At 41.5% G+C, this 20340-nt stretch overlaps 1 protein-coding gene and 1 pseudogene across 5 annotated transcripts in view; one reads left to right on the top strand and one right to left on the bottom strand.

Annotated features, from left to right (window-relative positions):
- JADE1 (jade family PHD finger 1) overlaps positions 1 to 20340 on the top strand; it is a 305056-nt gene that overhangs the window by 120519 nt on the left and 164197 nt on the right. The window lies entirely within an intron of this gene.
- Positions 18630 to 18748, bottom strand: LOC111741118 (annotated as a pseudogene).

Below are 20340 nucleotides of genomic sequence, written 5' to 3'. Positions count from 1 at the left end.
TGTCATTAGAACACTCTCTGCCCTTCCATGATGCTCTTCTCGTTTGGTTTTCTGCTCACTCCTCCTTAGCTATTGAAGACGTTGACATTTGTCTCAGAGTCTTTCCATATGTCCCATCGAACCACTGACCAATCAATTCTTTGGCCTCCTCATCTTCCAGTGACCATCCCCACAGCTTCACCCTGGACCTAGATATCCCCCGAAACGGCTCTTTCTCTGAAATAAGTACAGAGAACTGCCCCTGTGACCACACCCCCCAGCCCTCCCAGCTCACTCATTCCACTCATCCTCCCTCCTTTCTGCCTGTCCAGCAGCCATTCTGGAGTTTCTTCCTGTCCAGAATGTATTGCCCATATTCTAAATTTTCTCGACCCTCGGTCCTTCCATGTAAGTTATCTAGCAACACCACCATCCTGGATGAGCCCTGCTATCTCCTGTTCAAACTTCATTGTCTAATTCTCACCCCTTCACTCCCAACAGATAACTTTACTTCATACCTCACAATTAAAGCAGAAGACATCTGATAGAACTCCTTACCTTCCCACCACGATATTTGCTTGTCTGCGTATTGAGATGGTTAATCTCCAGGGCTCGTCTGCAGTGGGGTGGAACTCCTTCTGCTAGATGCCAGTCCATCTGCCTGTTCTGTGGAAATGGGCCTGAGCCCCGGTCAATGAGATGTAAGCGGAGTTGCAGTATGGAAGCATTTAGAAAGTGGCTTTGATGACGGCTGCGTGCCCTTTCCCCGCTTCTGGCCCCTTCCTCCATCCAGATACCTGGGATACGATGTCGTCACTGGCGCTCTCACAGCTGTATGAGGAGAATGACACCCCGGAGAGGCAGAGGAGTGAGACGGGACTGTGTTTACCTTCTTTAAGCCGTTCCTGTTTCTAACCCAAACAGTTACAACTCTTCTCTCAGATTCTAAAACCCACACTCTTACGATGTTCTTAAAATTTCGCCATGCTAAAATTACTTCATTTTTCTGCTAAAAGAACTTCTGTCTCCTTCCCAAGCAGGGTGCATATTGCAAAATCCGTTTCCATTAACTCCAGAAGAGTCCATGTCCCATCACCCTTTCCCAGCTCCTGGCTTCCCTTTCTCTGATGAGGTGATAGAGGTTAGAGGTTAGGGTTGGATGTGAAAGAAGAAAAGGTAGCCCCATTACTCATATACAATTCTAGTCAGTTTTTGGTAATATCACCCTCTCTTTCCTTATTTCTCTCCCTGTCTTTCTTCTCTTGTGCTTTTGTTTCTATGCTCTTTTCCCTTATTTAGAAATTGACCTAGAGCAGGAATGATACTCAAACTATACGTCAGTATCATCAAGCTTTAATTCCTATCTCCTCTATATTCTTTCTGCTTTCTGATTTAGATGAAACATTAAAAATAAAAAGTGGACTTATCGTTTAATAGTCTTCCATTGGGGCACAAGAAACTATCACTTGATCATTTGATCCAGAATCTGAATTGAACAGAGAAAATGTTCTTGCGAAAGGTGGCCAAAAAGATGTACGGGTAGGTGATTTACCTGCCCTGATTCCCCGCCCCTACCTTCCTCTTTGCAGCCCAAGTGGCAGTTCTGAGAGGCAAACCTGATTGTTTACGCTCCTGCTTAAAACCCCTCAGTGGCTCCATTCCAAGGTCATCTTCACCTCTGGTCCACTTCACATCCTGTGTCCCCATTTACCATGACTTACTCAGGTAACCAGGCTGTCTCACATCTCTGGGCTTTCTTTCTGTTGGTCTTTTCTGGTATCACCCCCCGCCCCCAACCTCGTCCTTCTAGGAAATAGCCGCTCACCCTCAATGCTCAGCTCGAGAATCTTCTTGTGACCATCCACACTCCCTCCCTGCTTTTCATCCCCACAGCTCCACCCTGGACCTAGATATGCCCCCGAAACGACCCTGTGACCACACCCCATCCTCCCAGCTGGTCTTCCTTTACCTTCCTTCTCCCACCTGATCTTTTCCTTCATTTCCCCTCCCCTCTAAAAAACCATATTTTATTACAAAATTATTTGACATGATTGTACCTTTTTATTTGATTATAAGCTCGCTGAAAGCAGGCACTGTGCTTATTCATTCTTTCATTGCCCAAGTAATTCACGAACACTTTCTTTTTGTAAAAGAGTCCATTAATACAGAAATATAGCATGAAAATCTCTATTCGCTTCTAACCCCTAAGTCTTCTTCTCTCCCCTTATTCATATTTGAACTCTCAGTGCCTAGTTCAGCGACTGACACACGCAAGCCCCACAGCTGTGCGTTCGAGTGAATGAATGAACGAATGAATGAATATCCTTCCAAGGTTGTTCTTCTCAACCAGTGATACATCTGATCATAAATCTGAGTTTAAATATCCATTAACAGCACGCAGCTTCTCCACTCTGTGCATGTGCTCTCTTGTGGTTTATTTTTGCTAACTCACTGTCTGGGTCTTCATTCTCCTCCAGGTACTGTTTACTTGGACTATTCAAAGCTCTGCTCCTCTGCTGGAGCAGGTGACTTTGGGAGGAAGTTTTCCCACTGCCTGTGTAGCGTAAATTGGTTTCTAAACAATCTTGCCCACAGTCTCCATTAATATTGTACTGTGGAGCAAGGCAGGGTAAAATATTCAAAGTAGCAGGAGTTACTTTTTAGGATGATTGAATACGATTAAGGCACCATGGACAAAGGATAATTTATTCCAAAGGAAGTCAACACCTTTGCTTTGCACTAGCTCTTGCAGTTAAAAAATAGGGTTGGTAATTGGACTTGCTTTATGAAAATCTCATTAGCATTAGCATATAACTAAAATGCACAGCTCCATAGTTAATTGCAATCCCGCACTGCGGTTAACAACTACAGTGATGACATTTGCATATTGCACATAAAATTAAAAATGCATGTCAGATAGGTGCTCTTTCAGAAAAAAAATCCTTGAATAACATTGCATTCACTACAATAATCGGAAAGATTTTGAATTTGAATGGAAATTATATGTATAGTGTGAGCTTTAGAAAGAGAGGAGCCTGATCAAAGCAGAGGGGAAGCTAAATCTGAAACATTGCATAGGCAGAACTCCAGCAGCTGGATCTTCTTCAAGGGCAGGGACCTGTCATACTGAGCTGCGTGTGCTTTGTGCAAATACAGCCCTTTCATCTGAATGTCTCCTTTCACTTTCTAGGCATCGGCCTCATCTTGGTACTTTTCCTCTAGACTGTAAGCTCCTTGAGATCATGGACTTGATCTTTTAAAATCTTTGTATCTCACCACGCTTAGCATGTAGCAAGCATTCAATTATTTGTAGGTGTGAACCAACTCACTTTGAATCTGGTAGACACGAGAGGCTGTGGAGTGAAGTGGAGTGAAGTGGATGTTCACGTTTATGTCCTTGAGCCAGTTACTTACTTTAACCTCCCTGAGCCTCCATTTTCTCCTCTATAAAGTGTTTTCTGCCTTATAAGGTTTTTGAGAAGATTCAGAAAGATAATGCCTATCTGGTACTCAACACGGCATAGAGCCTGGCATACAGCAAGTGCTAGTACTGTTGCTTCAGTTGTTTGGGAATAAAGATCGTGGGAAAGGGCACGTCGAAGCTGAGGTGTAAGCCACTTTGTCTGTCGGTCCTGGTGTCAGTCAGCTACAAGACAGAACAATGCTGCCATGAGTCAGATTTGCCACAGGGCTGACAGCTTCTGTTCTGTTTCACCAAGAAAGAAAACGAGGCTTGAAAAGAGAATGGAGGGCATAAGACGACAATACCACTCTCTAGGTGGATGATACAAGGGTCCATTATCAGGCTTTGTACAGGAGACACCTCTGTGACCCTAAATTGTCTGCTTGTTGGAAGACAACTGCACCAGGACCCAGAGTCAGAAGGAAGGGCAGAAGCGATGCGGCAGGGCTTTCTGTGGTGAATTGGGACCTCTCTCCCGCCCTCCCCTCCTTCCTCCCTCCCTCCCTCCCTTACTCATCATTCCATTAATATTATTGAGCTCATGGCTGTGTCATGCACTGTGCTAGGCACTCACAGACACAGATGAGCACGAATATGGACCTGACTGGTCCATGCATTGTAAGTTCTGGACTAGAAATAAAGTGAAGGGTCAGAACTAGAGTACAGATACGGTGTCAGGAGCCTGGAGAAGAGCTGCCGCTCTGGCCATAGGTGAGCTCCCCACGGCTGCTCACCGGGGAGCACTCCCACTTGGGGTGGAAAGGGGATTGGTGCCGATGAAGCAAATGCAAGTGTGGGAGGAGAAGGGCAGAGAGGCCTGGGAGGCTGCAGGGGAGAAAAGTTTCAACAGATCGGGTGGTGGTTTCCAGAGTCAGCTCTGTCAGATCAGCCAAGGTCACTGGGTTCCGTGATAAGGTCTCTGCTAGTTCTTCCCCAGAGGGACGTTACTGTAAAGTGGTGTGGGCAAGAACTTGATATCAAGGCCAGGTAAACATGAGAGGGTGGGAAGGGAGTGTAGGAAAATGTAGACTACGCTCCAACAGTGAAAGAAAAGAGCTCAGCCAGTGGCTCGAGGGCAGAGCAGAGTTGGAAGGGAGTATGTACAGTATTGGAGAAACCTAAGGTGGGAGCCAGTGAGAGAGAAGAGAGGGTATGAGGCAGCGGGAGGCGCCATATCCTTGGAACCAGCCCAAGTCCCAGGCTGTGCAGGGATCCTGTGAGCAGTTCTGTTCTGTAGGACTGAGGCCAGGGCCTTCTTTTTTGGGCGAGGTGTCCCTTTCCTCGGCCAACAGCCCTGGTTCTTACCTGTATCCCAGTACATATGGAGTCGTAATTTTCAGTTTATGTGTCTGTCTCCTTTGATGACGAGCTCCTCCGTTGCAGGAACCGCGTCTCATTTCTCTGGGCATCCACAGTGCCCAGTTCAGGGCCCAGCGTGGTCAGTAAGGTTTGTTGATCTCAACCACACAGCCCCTCACGGTCAGTCTGCTCCACCAGCTGGAGCCCCAGTAATCACACAGCCCTCTGTAAATCCTCCCACCTCTGCCCGCATCTCACATGCATCGGATACTACAGTGAGAGAAGACTGGGTAGAGCTCCCCCCATACTTGGGGAGCAGGCTGGAACACGTGGGAGCACTATCTCACTTGATGCTAAATGAATTGAGTGAGGCACTAACTAAAATGTAGCCAAGAAGCCACAGTCCTGTTCTCCCATAGCTTTGCTTAGAGAATCTCCTCCCCCTCCCCCCGCCCCCCGCGTCTGTCTGCTTCTCTCTCTAGTACTCTTCATTCTGGCTAGTAGGTTTTTTTCAACTCTCCACTTCCTGCGTCCTATTTCTACTTTTGGAAGCCTGTTTTTAGACCCAAGCCTTTCATTTGCTTTTACTCAAAGGCTCTCTGCAGACTCACCATTTCTAAAGGCGTTATCTTGAACCAGAATCTGAGAGTTGAGGTTGCGCTAGTGTTTTTCACCCCTCCCAATCCTATGTGGGTCCAACTCAGACAAGACCCCAAAGCGTAAGGGCTTCTGTTTAAGAAACAACCCTTTGTGGAAAGGGGTAGAGGCCACTATCATGAAGTCAAAGCTATATACCAGCCTGCCCAGATTTTCCTCGATAAGTCAATACTTGCAAAGCTTTCCAGTTAGCAACAAAGAAACGTTTCCTGTTTTACTCATGCTTTAAAAATTATTTTCTTTTTCCAGAAAACTTTTTACTAGTAACCTCTTTAAGTCTAATTCCCTGCTATTCAATGTGAACGTGTTGACTTCCCACATGTTGCGGCATTGGGCGAGAGACTTGGGGCACAAAGGGGCAGGCCAAGTGAGGTGTAATTTTACTCTTGTCACTGACCACCTTCTGGAGGGGCTGCTGTGCACTCACCCTCCCGTGAGTCACAGTGTGCAGAGCCTGGGGCCCGAGAAAAGGAAGCATTGTTTCACAGTTGTAAGTCAAGAATTGCGTTTGAGGGTTTCATTTTCCTGCTTTGCGCTCATGCTTGTTCTTGTTTTCCTGGCACAAGGACATCTCTTCCCAGAGTGACTGCTTATCTCAACTGACTGCGATTCACCAATGCAGGGCCTGTTCTGTTGTTCTGAGAAGTCACTTAAAGGAAAGAACTGGTCATTCTTCCTGATGCTGCATTTAACTTATCTGTGCTAAATATGTCTCAAACACTCAAACTGCCTTAAAACCTAAACCAAGCACAGCAAATGACTCAGTCTCAGGCATGCAGGCTAGGGGCGTGTGTGTGCGTGCACGTGCACACACACACACACACCCCCAGATCGCCTGCTAATACAGCTCTTGTCGATGTTGCTATCATGAGTTCTCCCTTGAGCTTCTGTCTGTCTTGAGTCTTTCTGTTCCTGACTGACAGAAGAAGGCTCTCTGCTTACTGATGGGGTTCAGAATTCAGTGGGTGGCTAACTAAGGTGGTGAGGGGGTGACCATGCACAGCGCCTCCTACCCTCTCTAAGTGGGACTGCAGGGAACTGAAGGCGCCTGACCAGCTGCCTCTTGTACTTGGTGTGTCCACGTTGAGCCTTTCTTCCAGCATGCTCTGTGGGCTGACAGTTTGCCATTCTGCCTTTTTCTTCCTGCCTGTGCCTTTGCTGGGGGAGAGCTACATGGTCTCCAGAGGTGCCATGTTGGTGTCCCTGTCTAATGCTGTTTTCTAGCAGCCCACAGCAACGGAGTCATCTGAAGCATATACCTAAAGACTTTATTTTGTCCACCTTGCTTCCTCTAGAGCTCACCAAAAAAGCAGCTGCTTGTTTATCCAGACGTCAGCCATTTCCCATGAGTGTCTGGCACAGCGAGCTATGTTGTGGCCGGCATTACTTTAGTACCAGTGGGCTGGCCCTCTGCCAGATCCTCATTGTTGGTGACTCCATCTTGCTATTGAATGCTGAGTATGAGTCAGAGGGGATGCTGGTGAAACCTGGGACAGATCCTGACAACAAGGGCAGACTAAGCCACACGGGGAGAACAGGCCTGACCTTGCTCTGCAGAGCTGTGGTTAGTTCTGAAGCTTGGGACCATGTTAGTGCAAGCAACATGAAATGCAGTTCGGCTACTCCTGCGCACTCATCACCAGGCTGGGCTGTCAGAGACACACAGACGTGTGTGTTGGCTTCTGTAGGAGTTATGGCCAGCAGCCCAGCTTCTTAATTGGGTTTAGTTTCAAAATAAATACCTCACTGGACAGTGACACTTATCAACTCTTTTGGAAAAAAAAAAAATGTTGCTTTGTGTAGGCTGATGTGTAACTCTATAATTTTATCATTAGTCCTGAGTACTGTGGTAATTATTCATAGTTATCCTTTATCTTTTGTAGACATTATTATATTTATACAGCCGTAGCTGGTGAATAACTGTATCATTGGATAATGCCCATATTTTGAGAGGTTAGATTTCCTAGAAACTAGTTTCTAGTTTTTATGTGTCCTTGCTTATTCTCTTTCAAGACATTGAAAAAGAAGATTCTCAAAACTCTGTCTTGTTCTGTGGTGATGAGGTCAGACAGACCTCCCCATGAGGCTGACGAAAGCTGCCATGCAACTGTAGGGTGGCCTTGGAAGCTTGGAGATGTTTGGGGCATGCCTAGTCACCACCACAGCTCAGTCCCATGTGTCCTGTCACCACTTTGGTGAATTGGTGATACAATAGAGATGTCACTGTGGTAGGGCCTGGAACAAGGGCCAGTCACAGGACTGTTTTCCTGGTAAAAAAGAACAAGTTGTTTCTAGTTATTTCTTATTAGAAGGAAGTTCCTAATGGAAAATACTCTTCTACTAAATAGGATTTTATCTCTACAAAACTTTATGGCTTATGACTGTCAGAGTCAGTTCCCATTGACATCTGAGACCTGGAAAACAACATGTCACCACAGGAGAAAGAAATTTTTTTTTCCCCCTATATTGGTCAAGAGCCAAGTCATTAATTGCCAACCAATAAAGGTACGGCCAAAGAGAAAAAGAATTATTAAGAGTTTTAATTGCCCCTGAAATTCAAGATAGAAATTTTTATATTCAGTTACACCTGAGGTAGCAGAAAACTCCAAGGGATTGTCTGAGTTCTTTGGTCAAACCAGAATTTGCTTTATTTAACATTTCCTGGAAGTAGATCATTGCTGGGATTTGTACATGTGTTTATTATACAGAGATTTTTCTTAGTATAACCTCATGTGGATTATAATAAGATGGATATACATATACATATTAATTAATTTATATTAATATCAGACTGATATTAACATATACAGTCTGGTATATTGATAATAAGGTACCAAATATTAAATTATTTTCAAAGACACAAACTTTATGTGAGGTAAAGGTATTACTCATCATGTAAAGTGCATAGCTATGCTGACATTTTATGCTAACTGAATATAGAATTTAGCCTAAGAAAATCATATATTCGTGAATTAAAATGAGATGAAAAAATGTTGACCAGCTATATAAAAAGGTCAGCAATTCAAGTTGTGGAATCTGGGTTATTTCTTTTTCACTACCCAAGATTTTGTTTATAGTCTTAATATTATATAGTCAGGATTCTTCCCACACTATAAAACATCGATAATGTTTTCAATCCATTACTACTTACTGAAGTAAAATGTAAATTCTCATGTGTGCTTTAATAATTCTTTAAAAATCATTCTTTGGATTGCTGTTCATTGAGTGAGAAGGAAATGCTTGATATGTTCCATGTGTTTTTATTAAAGCTAAGATTTTAAAAAATACCAAGGACTAGAAAATTCCTGAGTCACCTCAGAGTTTGGTCAGAGGAGGCAGAAGAGGAGTAGAGAAGCGTGGGAAAATAAAATAGCGATTGTGGTAGACGCTGTCACCTAACGTTGCAGTGGCAGATTGCTTCCTGGGATGACACTCAGAGGTTGTCTTTGATTTTAATCTACGTATTAAGGAAAATTTTATGCTGTTTCAGACAAACAGATTGACAACTTGTGTTTCACAATATGGTATGTGCAAAGGACATAACACTGTTCCTGGAACATGACAACTTCACAACTGGGATGGAGGTGACACAGTAACGTGAAGGAAAGCATTTCCCATACCTGTAAATGCTGTGGTTACAGAAAAGATATTCGATTCTTCGTTTTTCCCATTCAGGACTATATCTTGATTCATTCATTTATTTAACAAATATTTATTGAGTTTCTATGATGCTATAATAATCTGGGAAATAGTCTTTTAAAGTTGTGATATATAACAGATTAGTATTTGTTGTTGAAATAACAAAGGAATCTGAATTACCAATCAATATGATGAAGTCAAGAGTAGCTCAGAGTTGTCTTGAGGCATGCTACATAACCTGGCTGCATAGAAAGTGAAGGGTCATGCGTTTCGCTATCTGGGTAGGTTTATACCAGTCAGATTGCTATTATGCATGTTGGACGATGAACAGGCAAAGAAATCCACCAGCAATGCATAAGTATTCTAAACTGGGGTGCTTTTATGTTGAGATATAGGCAAAAATGTATTTATCTGTAGAGGGCTCGAATCAGGAAGGACCACAAGGTAGGGAATGGAGCGTCATTAGTTTACATGATCAAGAACGAGGTGAACTTATGATTCGGAAGTTCAGAGTCAACACAAACTAAATAAACCTGGTCTTAGAGGAGCAGCTGTTGCCTGTGACTCACTAAAGATGACTTACAGAATCAGAAGCTCTAGAACTAGAGCTTGAAGGTATAGGAAAATTAACTACAACTGGAGCAGTATTTAATAGCAGGGTCTAATAAGTACCATCTAAAGGAAGCTTGCTTTTTCATTGCTACTGAAATCTAAATGCAATGTACCACGTTTTGCAAAATTAAAAAGCTCCTAAAACAGAGAAGTTTTCATGATGATGTTCTCACGAATCATTTATGCTATGCTGCTTAACATAACTAGGTGGGGTGGGGATGGAGTTCTTTTAAGAATGATGGTGTTTACATGCAAAAACCAAACTGATATAAACCATTATCTTAAAAAGGAGTGGAAGAGATGTCATGAGTGAATGCCCAGTGGCTAAATATGATCTGAATCAGTAAAGCAGTGATGCTGCTGTCTAGGACGTGATCTGGGAGGCTGGTCTGTTGTGAAGTAGACACTGACTGACTTGATTTTTATACTCCACAACACACCTGTAGCCAAAACTGAAGGATCTTGGAAATCGAGAATTTTCAAGAGTAATAGTCGTAACTGAAGAATAACACTTTTTTTCTAAATATGTTAAAACTAATGCAAAATACTAGCACTGTTTCATTGCTGAATGCACCTAAATCATCCAGCTATTTCTATTATGAATGATTTAGATACAATTCTGTTGTATTGTGGAAAACAGCTCAGATGAACTCTTGGAATATCTCCAAGTTCTATGATCCCTTTGTTAAGGGTATATACAATAAGCATTTTTTTTTTTTTTGTATTTTGCCTTAGACTGTCACTGTTTAGTGATTCTGTTTTCCACTTTAAATACTTAATCAGTTTTTGAGACATTGAACCACCAAATATATAACAGAAACAAAAGATGGTTAAAACTCTTTCTTATTGGTTCCCCATCTAAGGGCTGTGGATTGTGGTGGAGATATTAGGGTAGGAAGGCAAGTGTGTTTCCACTACAAATTTTGTTTATATTGTAAATAAAGAATAAGATGCATGTATTTGTACTCTTATTTTTAAACTCTATGTAAGTAGTGTGGTGATCATTCATTTCAGAACTTTACTTGGTTTTTGGAAGCTGTTATCACTGTATGTTTTCTCACTCAACTCAACACTAAAAATGTAATTTTAATAGAATGGAGAGTCCTCAAAATTTTTGACTTTAGAAAGAAATTCTCAAATTTGTTACTGAAGGAAATATTAGTAGGAGATGCAGCAGGAATGTTTTAAGATGTTCTAGATGATGTTATATCTGTCTCCACAAAAATTACATGCCTACATTTAATTATGTAACTTATAAATAGGGGAAAGTATAATTCTATCCATTTGAGAATGTATAATTTTTGAAAAAACACTTTTAGATATAAGCCATATGTTAAACTGAGTAAATCAGGTGTTGAAATAATGTGCTTTACTTTCAAATATATTACCCCAGTATTTTTTAAATTAAAAAATATCGGTAGCAGCCAGAGTATATCAGAATAAATTATCGGGCTCGTACCTCTTCCGGAGAAGGATATGGTTTAGACAGTTGAAATATAGCAGTTGTTAACCTGATAGGATGTGGATAATGAGATGCTACCTATGGTTTGAGGGCAAGAAGCTTGCCATTCACCTGGGAGTCAGTATTTTCTGTCCTCGTACCACTGGCATCAGCCCTGGCCAACGAACCCAAGGCATGAATTGTCCAGTTGACTCTTTAGTGGCACCCCTAACTCCAGTATTGTAGTCACCTATCTTTAGATCATCAGGGTTGTCACTGAAGAGCACTGGAAGCAATTTTAATCTGCACCCTCTCCTCTTCCCCTCTCAATGTTCGTTCATTCATATATACGTTGAAAAGTATTTATGGTATATCAGAGCAATGCTGGATGCTGGGGATATAATGGTGAGCAAATACAAACACAAATAATCACACAATGAATATATACTTACAAATTAAGATAGTTGCTGTAGGAAAGGATAAGGGTCATGAAGGAGAGGATCCTGAACCCAGGTGCAGACTTAGAGAAGACTGCCCAAGGATGCTTGGCTTGAGTAAGATTTAAAGCTGTTCCAACAAAAATGGTAACCGCTGACTATGCATGGTATTTAAATGTAAATTAATTAAAATTAAATAAAATTAATAATTCAATTTCTTAGTCACACTAATCACATTCAAGTGCTACAAAGCCACACGTGATCGGTGCCTACCATATCGACAGTGGAGGTATGGGACATTGCCACCACTGCAGAAAGTTCTGTTGGGTTGCATTGGCCTAAATGATGAATAGTAATAAACTAGCAAAGCGGTGAGCAAAATCATTAAAGGCTGAGGGAATGCAAAGGCTCTGAAGTCAGGGAGACAGTTTACAAACCAAAAGAAAGCCGTTGTGGAAAGAAAAGGTGAGAGCAATATAAGATGAAGCTGGAGAGCTAAGTAGGGTCGAAAGCTTGCAACGACTTGTAGGCCTCGTTAAGGATTCTGGTCTTTTCCCTGAGAGTAATGAGAAGTGGGGAGGGAGTGAGAGATGAGAGTTACAGGTTAAAGAGAGAAGAGCTTCAGATAGTTGCAGAGAGCGAGGTCAGCGAACCATAGGAGGCTTGCTAGGCAATGTTGAGGAACTCTCAGTTTGGTGATCATGAATTCATAGTGGCACCAGTGCTCCTTGTTATGTAACTTTCTCCAAAAAGGCACCTTGAGTGCAAAAGTAGGATAGAGAGGAGGATAGATGCAGCACTAGGATTCTGCCAGAATCACGTGGGCTCGGAAGTTCAGAGTACTGGCAAGGGCGTCGCTGAAATGACAGGCCGTGGGATTTTAACTGGGTGATGAAGTAAGGCATGGACGAAGAGGACTGAAGGGCTGGTAGAAAGCGGAGCACGTCAGTGGGCCAAAAACCCAAATTCAGACACACAGTAGTCATGGTGGGAGGGACAAGCTGAAGGAGAGGCATGTGTGGTCAGAGAGCAGGATGCTGTAATCAGTGACTTTAGCTGTAGAGCAGACGCAGGTGATGCTGAGATCCACGGTGTAACCCTAAGCAGGTAGCTGAGATGATGAGAAGTTAAGGTCATTAGTGATGGGGAGATTGAGAGCTGAAGGTTAGATTATCATATGGGGTCACTTTGGGTTTTGAGATCACTGCAAACGTTGCCTGGATTTGGGGTTGAGAGGAACACTGCTAGGAGACCAAAGAGTGATGTGGAGGCCCAGAGATGAAAGCTGCTAGGAAGGAGGAGGAGGTACAATCGGGGGTATACATACTCACAAGGGAGGGTCACAAGAGTGTAATGGAGTAAAGTCTGCAAACGACAGTGGGAGACTATGAAACGCCACTCCCCCTTTACCTGGTGTGTGAGAGAATTAGCGACCACTACTGGAGAGGTCCGTGGGAGGAGTGGGGTCTGCAAGCAAAAGCCAGGTTTTAGTTGGAGCAAGAAAGTGTAGAGATTTTTCAGAGAGGAGGTTGATGAAACGGGAGAGTTTGCTGAATGTGGAGCATATGGAGGGCATGGTGGAAGGTCTGGGCAAATGAGGATGGGCTCGTGCAAAAAGCAGTGGGAGAATCATCCTTCTTGGGGATTGATGACTGAGATGGACTTATATTTGGGCATTGATGGATAAAAAATATGTTAATAGGCAGAGAGGTGGCTGTGGGCCCAATGGACTTGGCTCAATTGACCTCCGGTCAGGGTGTTTCCTTAGGAGTTCCTGCATGTGCCACTGCTTGGGATGCTCTTGAAGCTGCAGTTTCAGCCTCTGCACACCTTATCACAGCATTGGTCCCGGAGGCTTTGACTTCAACACCTAGTGGAGTATTGACTATCTCAGGGGCAAGGCGTTAGGAATCCCATAGATCGAGGTTGAAGGATCCTGCATGAGGCGCTAGGCACCTCAGAGGCTGGCTGTTAGTCCAGTCCAAAGAATGAAGTCTCAGAAATCCTAGAAGATGCGCGTCTGTACCCAAACAACCTGGGGTGTGCGGATCCCAGGAATCTGCAGGTGATGCATGTCATATAGATGAAATGTGTGTGTATGTGTGTGTGTGTGTGTGTGTGTGTGTGTGTGTAGTTCTGTGGCTTATTAGAACTCAAGGAATATATATATGTGTGTGTATGTATCTACATGTATATATGTGTGTGTGTGTGTATCTACATGTATATATATGTGTGTGTGTATCTACATGTATATGTGTATATATGTGTATGTGTGTGTGTATGTATGTGTGTGTGTGTGTGTGTGTGTGTGTGTGTATAGTTCTGTGGTTTATTAGAACTCAAGGAATTAGGATTTACTCTGGGTCATTATATGCCAACTTCTCAACCTTTTAGAGTCAACAGCACATCCTCATTAGTCCCTAATTGTACATTAGAAGATCTTATATCTCATAGAATCATCGAGCCCTGTAATTCTAGAACTCTGGTTATAGCATATCCTCAATTTTCCAATTGTGAAACTTGCAGAAGCTGCAAGTTATGTGCTATTTTAATTTCATTGTAACAAAATGTAGCTAGAGGTTCTGTCCCCAGGTTAACAAACAAATCATTGAGGAGGTTATTTGTTATTTTAATTTTGTGGCATTATCTTTCCCCACTGATGAAAGCAATCAAAATGACTCAAATTGAATCAGTGAAAATGAATGGATTCCCAAAGGTTATAAGTATTGTTGGAAAATGTCATGCATTTATTAAATTTCTTACGTGTTAACCAAAAAGGGTTAGTAAGGTAAATACACAGTGACCCCATTACTTATGGATTTGGAATGTGGCTAGTAGACGAAATTCTAGAGATCATCTCATCAAATCTTCTGACTCTCTATATCAGGAAACTGACAGTTAAGTCAGGTGCAGTGACAATTTCCAGTGGCTTTATCCTATACTGACAAAATATCAGGGAAGATTTAGATAGTACCAGGAACTATACCGAATGACAATAATATTGTAAGCATTAAATCTCCAATATCACAAAACTATAGCGTTCTGGAATTTGGATTGCTGTAACATTGTTGGTCCAGTGTTGGAATCCCTTTGGTGACAGTAGCCTTGTGGATGGTCACCTGATGCTCCTTGAACACTTCCCTCAGTGGGAAGTTGGATTTTTCCATAGCAGCCCATTCTATTATGTAGCTGTTTATGTTGGAAAGTCTTTACATTGAGTTGGTTTTGTTATCCTTATGCATTCTCTGCAGTTCTCTGGACCTAAGACCCACAGGTGTTCACTGACAGCAATTACATTTGCTTGGATTTTCTCCTCCAGGAAAGACGTCTCTAGTTCTCAGTTATTGGCATAGGTGGGACAAAGGTGAAATGAAGAAAAGGTAGAGAAAACAATGTACTGTGGCTTATTACCAGAGATCAAGGAGTTAGGATTTATTCTACATCGTTATATACAAGCTCCTCAACCGTTTTTTTGAGTCAACAGTTTCCAATTGTAGATCAGAGGATCTTATATGAAATATAATTTTTGAGCTCTGCAATTCAAGAAATCTTGGGTTCGAGCATATTTTCAATTATTAACTTGTGAAAAGATTAGTTATATGGAAAAGAAAGCAAATGCCATGAATTGAAACATGAAGGGGGGGATCCAATGGAGTAAGAACTGAAACTTTTTGTTTGTAAAGATTGTGGTCTGAGACAGCTAAGTTAATATCAGAATCTGCAGACTTTATGTTTTACTGAAATACAATAATACTCAAAATGTTACAGGTTTGTTATAAAAAATAAAATTTTCAACAGTTATTTAACTCCATCCTTAAAAAAGAAAGAAAATGTTTCTTCCTGCCTCTTCAAATATTAGTTAAAATTCCTGGAAGCTGATAAGCTAGGATATTCTTAGCTAAGATTTAAATGAAATTTGGGAAAGTTGTACATGCGTCATTTTTTTAATGGTCTGTGGTCCATAAAAATATAAATTTACTTTGATTCTTAATTTTAATTTAAATCCTATTTAAATCCTAAATTTTGTTTTATTTATTTTCTAGAAAACCTAGTACATGGATGGTGCAATTTAAATATCCATGAATATAATTGTCCTCATGAATTCAACATATAAAATTACTTATTTTCTAAATCAAGAGGGAGATGAATACACAAAACCATCTGACAAACCTAGCCAAACAGATGTTGATGTTTGTTCAAAGACTGATTTACCTACAGACAGAAGCATTTTTAAAACACTCTACAGAACCAGAGACAAATAGACTTGAAATGGAATTTTGTTCCTGACAAATTGCTTTGGATCTGGTGGGATTTTCAAATTCTGACCATAACTAGATTTGGCTATATGTAAATTTGCTATTAAAATGTTTTACTATGTATAGACTTACAGCCGTTTATTCACCCACCCATAACACATGATTTTGCCTGGTGAGAACGGGAGAAAAGTGGCTTTTCTTGATCAGGTTACCTGTGGTAAGGAGTAGGTCCAGTGAAAAGATGTTTGCTAGTTATTTGCTAATCTTAGGTAGCTGGTCAGACATGAGCGATAGGGGAACAAAGGAACAGGGGCCCAGCCCAGAAACCGCCCAGGGGACACCCTGCTTGTAGTTAGAGAATCCCTCCTGCCTCCCCAGCGACAGAGGAGAGGAGGGATTCTCTAACTACCCATCGGAGATCCTTTGTCTCTAGGCCGGACCCTTCCCTTGTTCCCCCGTCACTCATGTCTGACTAGCTACCTAACACTGGGATGGTAGTAACGTTAAACTTGAGGTATGTATGTTTATGTAAGTTAAAATTCAATTCGATAATTAGTTTGTTTTACACAATGACCAGTTTATTGAGCCCCCCACATCATCCTGGTCATCCTGACAAATGTCAGAGGGGATGTAAGGATGAATAAGATCATTCCCATCCCACGGGGTGATTGGTGAGGCCAGTAATTATGATACAGCATGCTCTTACAGGTTGCACAAAATGTTGCTGGGATATAGTGACATACTGTAAAGAGGAGCAAGTTTCAAATATCAGATCCATGCTGAGTAAAGACTTTAAAATTCTGTACACTAAATCATGCAGAAAAAAATTTTAAAGTTAAAAAAAATTGTGACATTAAATTAGCCAACTCTTTTAAAATCCTTTATTTTCTGCATTTATTTTGCACAAAGTATATTGTCTCTATCTAGCTTTATGAGCACCTTAATTTTGTCTACAAGCTTTCTATTAAGATTCTTCAGAGAACCTCAAAGAAGAGAGAGTTTTGAGGTGGGACTTGAAGAAATGAGGATTTTCTGAGCAGGAAAGGAGCAGAATGACATACTTCAGGCATAAGGAGGACCTGCACGTGCCTAGAGCTGGGAATGGGAAGCAGGAGCTGCTCGCTGAGGTGTGAGAGGGGAAATGGTAGCAGATGCAGTTGAAAGGAGTCAGAGCCAGGCTGTTCAGGGTCTAATAAACATCCTCAGGCAGAGGAGAAAGAGCAGAGGGAAGTGGCAAGTGTAAACAGTATAAGAAACACCTGTACACACATCCTTTACCCAGGGTCACTTATTGCCAATATTTGTCCCATTTGCTTTTTCATTTGACCTCGATCTTCATTACACACACATACATACCTGCATATGCATACTATTTTTTTTTTTTTTTGGCACCGTTTGAGAATAAGTTGAATCATTGCCCTCTTTTCCTAAATACTTCTTTGGATTTTTTCCCCTGAAAATAAGGATATTCTCCTCGTAACCACAGAACCATTATTAACTTTAAATTCAACCCTCATGTAATTCTTTTTATCTAATTTGGAATTCATATGCCAGTTTTGTCGATTGAAGCAATAACATCTTTCAGAGCATTTACCCCCTTGCATAAAGGATGCCATACCCTTTCATAATCTAAAACATTTCTACAGTCTTTCTTTGACTTTTATGACATTGATATTTCTGAATAATATAGCCCCCTCCCTTCTTAAATAGAGCAGTCTTCATTTTGATGTGGTAGATATCATACAGAGGGTGACATAATCAGATCTGAGTTTTAGAAAAAGTCATTCTAGCGACAGTGTTAAGAATGGACCTGAAGGTAAGAGACTTGACACGGCGAAGAGATAGGAGGCTGCTATTAGCCAGCATTCCCTTCTAGGCAGGCAGGAGTACAGGCCGGGCCCTGGCCAGGATCCCTGAAAGCTGGGGCAAATTAAGAGTAGAGAGAAAGGGACCCACAGTTTGAGTCCTGAGTAAAGTTGCTTTTAGAACAGTCTAAACTACCAAGTTCATGAGAGTTGGTGGAGTGAGGAAGACCTATATCTAAAACAGCAGGCTTGAATTGCAGATTGTTAAATAAAGCAGATCAGATAATGTGAAGATCATTTTGAAGACCAGCATTAAATGGATAGCTGAGCTTACAAAAATAGAAAGTAAATTCCCAGAAACTAAAAATTGAAAGGGAAGAAAAATTGAACAGCTAGGAATGAACTGATATTCTGGCAAACTTGAGGGGAGTTTTGTGGTTTTGGCATGACCTATGAAAACCTACATGAATGCAGGAAATTAGGCCGTGGGTGCCAGTGAAGCAGGGTGTTGGAACTGAGACCCTTGCATAAAGCCAGGATCATTGAAGGCTATACCCTAGAAATTATAGTAATAAGTAAATAAAACAATGATCAGCAGTTGGGATGATGCTGCTGGCAGGAAATCATCATCCCGTGGACATATCTGGGGAGTCATCTGAGAGGCCCCTGGAGACATGGGAATGGATGCTCTCTTCACAGGAGAGATTATGTAGGGACAAGAGAAGAACAACAATGAGGAAGTCACAGGGAATACCCGCAATTAGGGATTCAAACCAGAACGAAGGCGACTCCCAAAGGAATCAGGGAGGGATGGAGCAGATCAAAGGCGAGGGACAATTTGAAGTGACCAGATCCAGACCTTGTGTTTTGTTGCCCTTACAATGAATTCCGTGTTTTGTTTTTCTGTTTTTTTTTACAAAACAGAGTTTTCTGCATTTTAACGTAAACATGACTATATAATCTGCCAGTACTTTCTTTCATGTCGATTTTTTCCCATGTATGGTCCTTTTATTTATTTTATTTTTTAATTTTTTTTTAAAATGCCTACAGCACCTGGTCTTCCTAGGTGGTCTCCCATCTAAGTACTAACCAGGCCCGACGCTGCTTAGCTTCTGAGATCAGATGAGATCGGGCACGTTCATGGTGGTATGGCCATAGACATGTGTGGTCCTTTTATTTGTTCATTTGATTATTAGTGTTTAATATTATAAGCCAACATGAATTAATGTTTCATGTTTGAAACATTGGCAGTAATCTACCTCTGTACTGCTCTTCCATGCCACCCCCCTGCCTCACCACACCTAGTATAACCACTGTCTGTGTGTCTTTATGTAGTTTTATCTACTAAGTGAATACCTATATCTACTAAGTGAATTTTTTTACTTCTTTAAAGAGACTTTTATGCTATAAGTAAACTTTGGAATTTGTTTTTTCCACACAGTATTATGTTTTTAAGATTCATTCATGTTGTTTGTTGTATATAGCTGTAGTGCATTTTTACTGTTTTGTAGAATTCCACATATGACTATGCCACACTTTATCTTCCTGTCAGTGGTCATTTAGGCTATTTTGAAATAGTTTAGTCTATTTCGAATGGTGCTACTGTGAACGTTTTCATTTACATCCCCTGGAGTATATTGCCAGGAAGTCTGTTGGGTATATATCTACTTACAGTAGTTCCCCCCTTAACCATGGTGTCACTTCCTGTAGATTCAGTAACCTGTGGCCAACTGCGGTCCAAAAAGATTAAATGGAAAATTCCAGAAATAAACAATTCATGTTTTAAATTGCATGCTGTTCTGAGTAACATGATGAAATCGCACACTGTCCCGTTTCACCCCACCCCACCGGCCTTCATCGTCCCTTCGTCCATATCTCCAAGCCATACATTGCCAGTGTGTTAGTCGCTTAGTGGCGATCTGGGTTGTCAGATCTCCTGTCAAGGTGTCACAGTGTTTATGTTCAGGTAACCCTTATTTTACAAAAAATTATGGAATATGATTCTCGAATGGAGTGATCACTGGATTGCAACCTCTGCAGCAACACGCTGATGGATTAAAAAGAAAGAGACAACAACTTCTGACTACAATGTTCTTCCAAAACGTTTTGGGAAAAACAAAAACAAAACAAAAAAACCTTCAACTGTTGAGGATCCCCAACTATCTAAGTCATCTGCTCCTGACATCCAGCCATCGACGTTATCATGCGTGGCTTGATGACCCGGGGTCAGCCGAAGCAGACGGTCCTCCTTCTGAAGTACTATCAGAAGGTTGATAGTAGCCTAACACTGCATCACAGTGCCTATGTCATCCATCTCACTTTGTCTCATTATGTAGATATGCTGTCCTCTCAAATCGTCACAAGAAAAAGGATGAGTACAGTATGATATTTTGAAAGAGAGACTGTATTCACCTGTTTTAGTATAGTATTTCATTATAATTGTTCTATTATTAGTTGTTGTTAATCTCTTACTGTGCCTAATTTATAAATTAAACTTTATCATGGTTATCTACGCATAGGAGAAAACACAGGATATCTGGGGTTCAGTATTGTCTGCGGTTTTAGGCGTACACTGTGGATCTTGCAATGTATCCCCCAGAAATAAGTGGGAGACTCCTATATACTGACTTAAAACTCTGTGAAAGCATAGCACATTAGGTGAATTTCCTGATTGTGGAAATTCAAGTCTAAAATAATCAATATCTTTTCCTAAGATAGATAGATTCAAATACCACAAGGAACCTTGTATAGT

Source organism: Pteropus vampyrus, unplaced genomic scaffold (assembly GCF_000151845.1).
Source record: "Pteropus vampyrus isolate Shadow unplaced genomic scaffold, Pvam_2.0 Scaffold73, whole genome shotgun sequence".
Taxonomy (NCBI): domain Eukaryota; kingdom Metazoa; phylum Chordata; class Mammalia; order Chiroptera; family Pteropodidae; genus Pteropus; species Pteropus vampyrus.
Note: the sequence above shows the minus strand (reverse complement) of the source record. Positions and strands in the feature narration are given on the sequence as shown.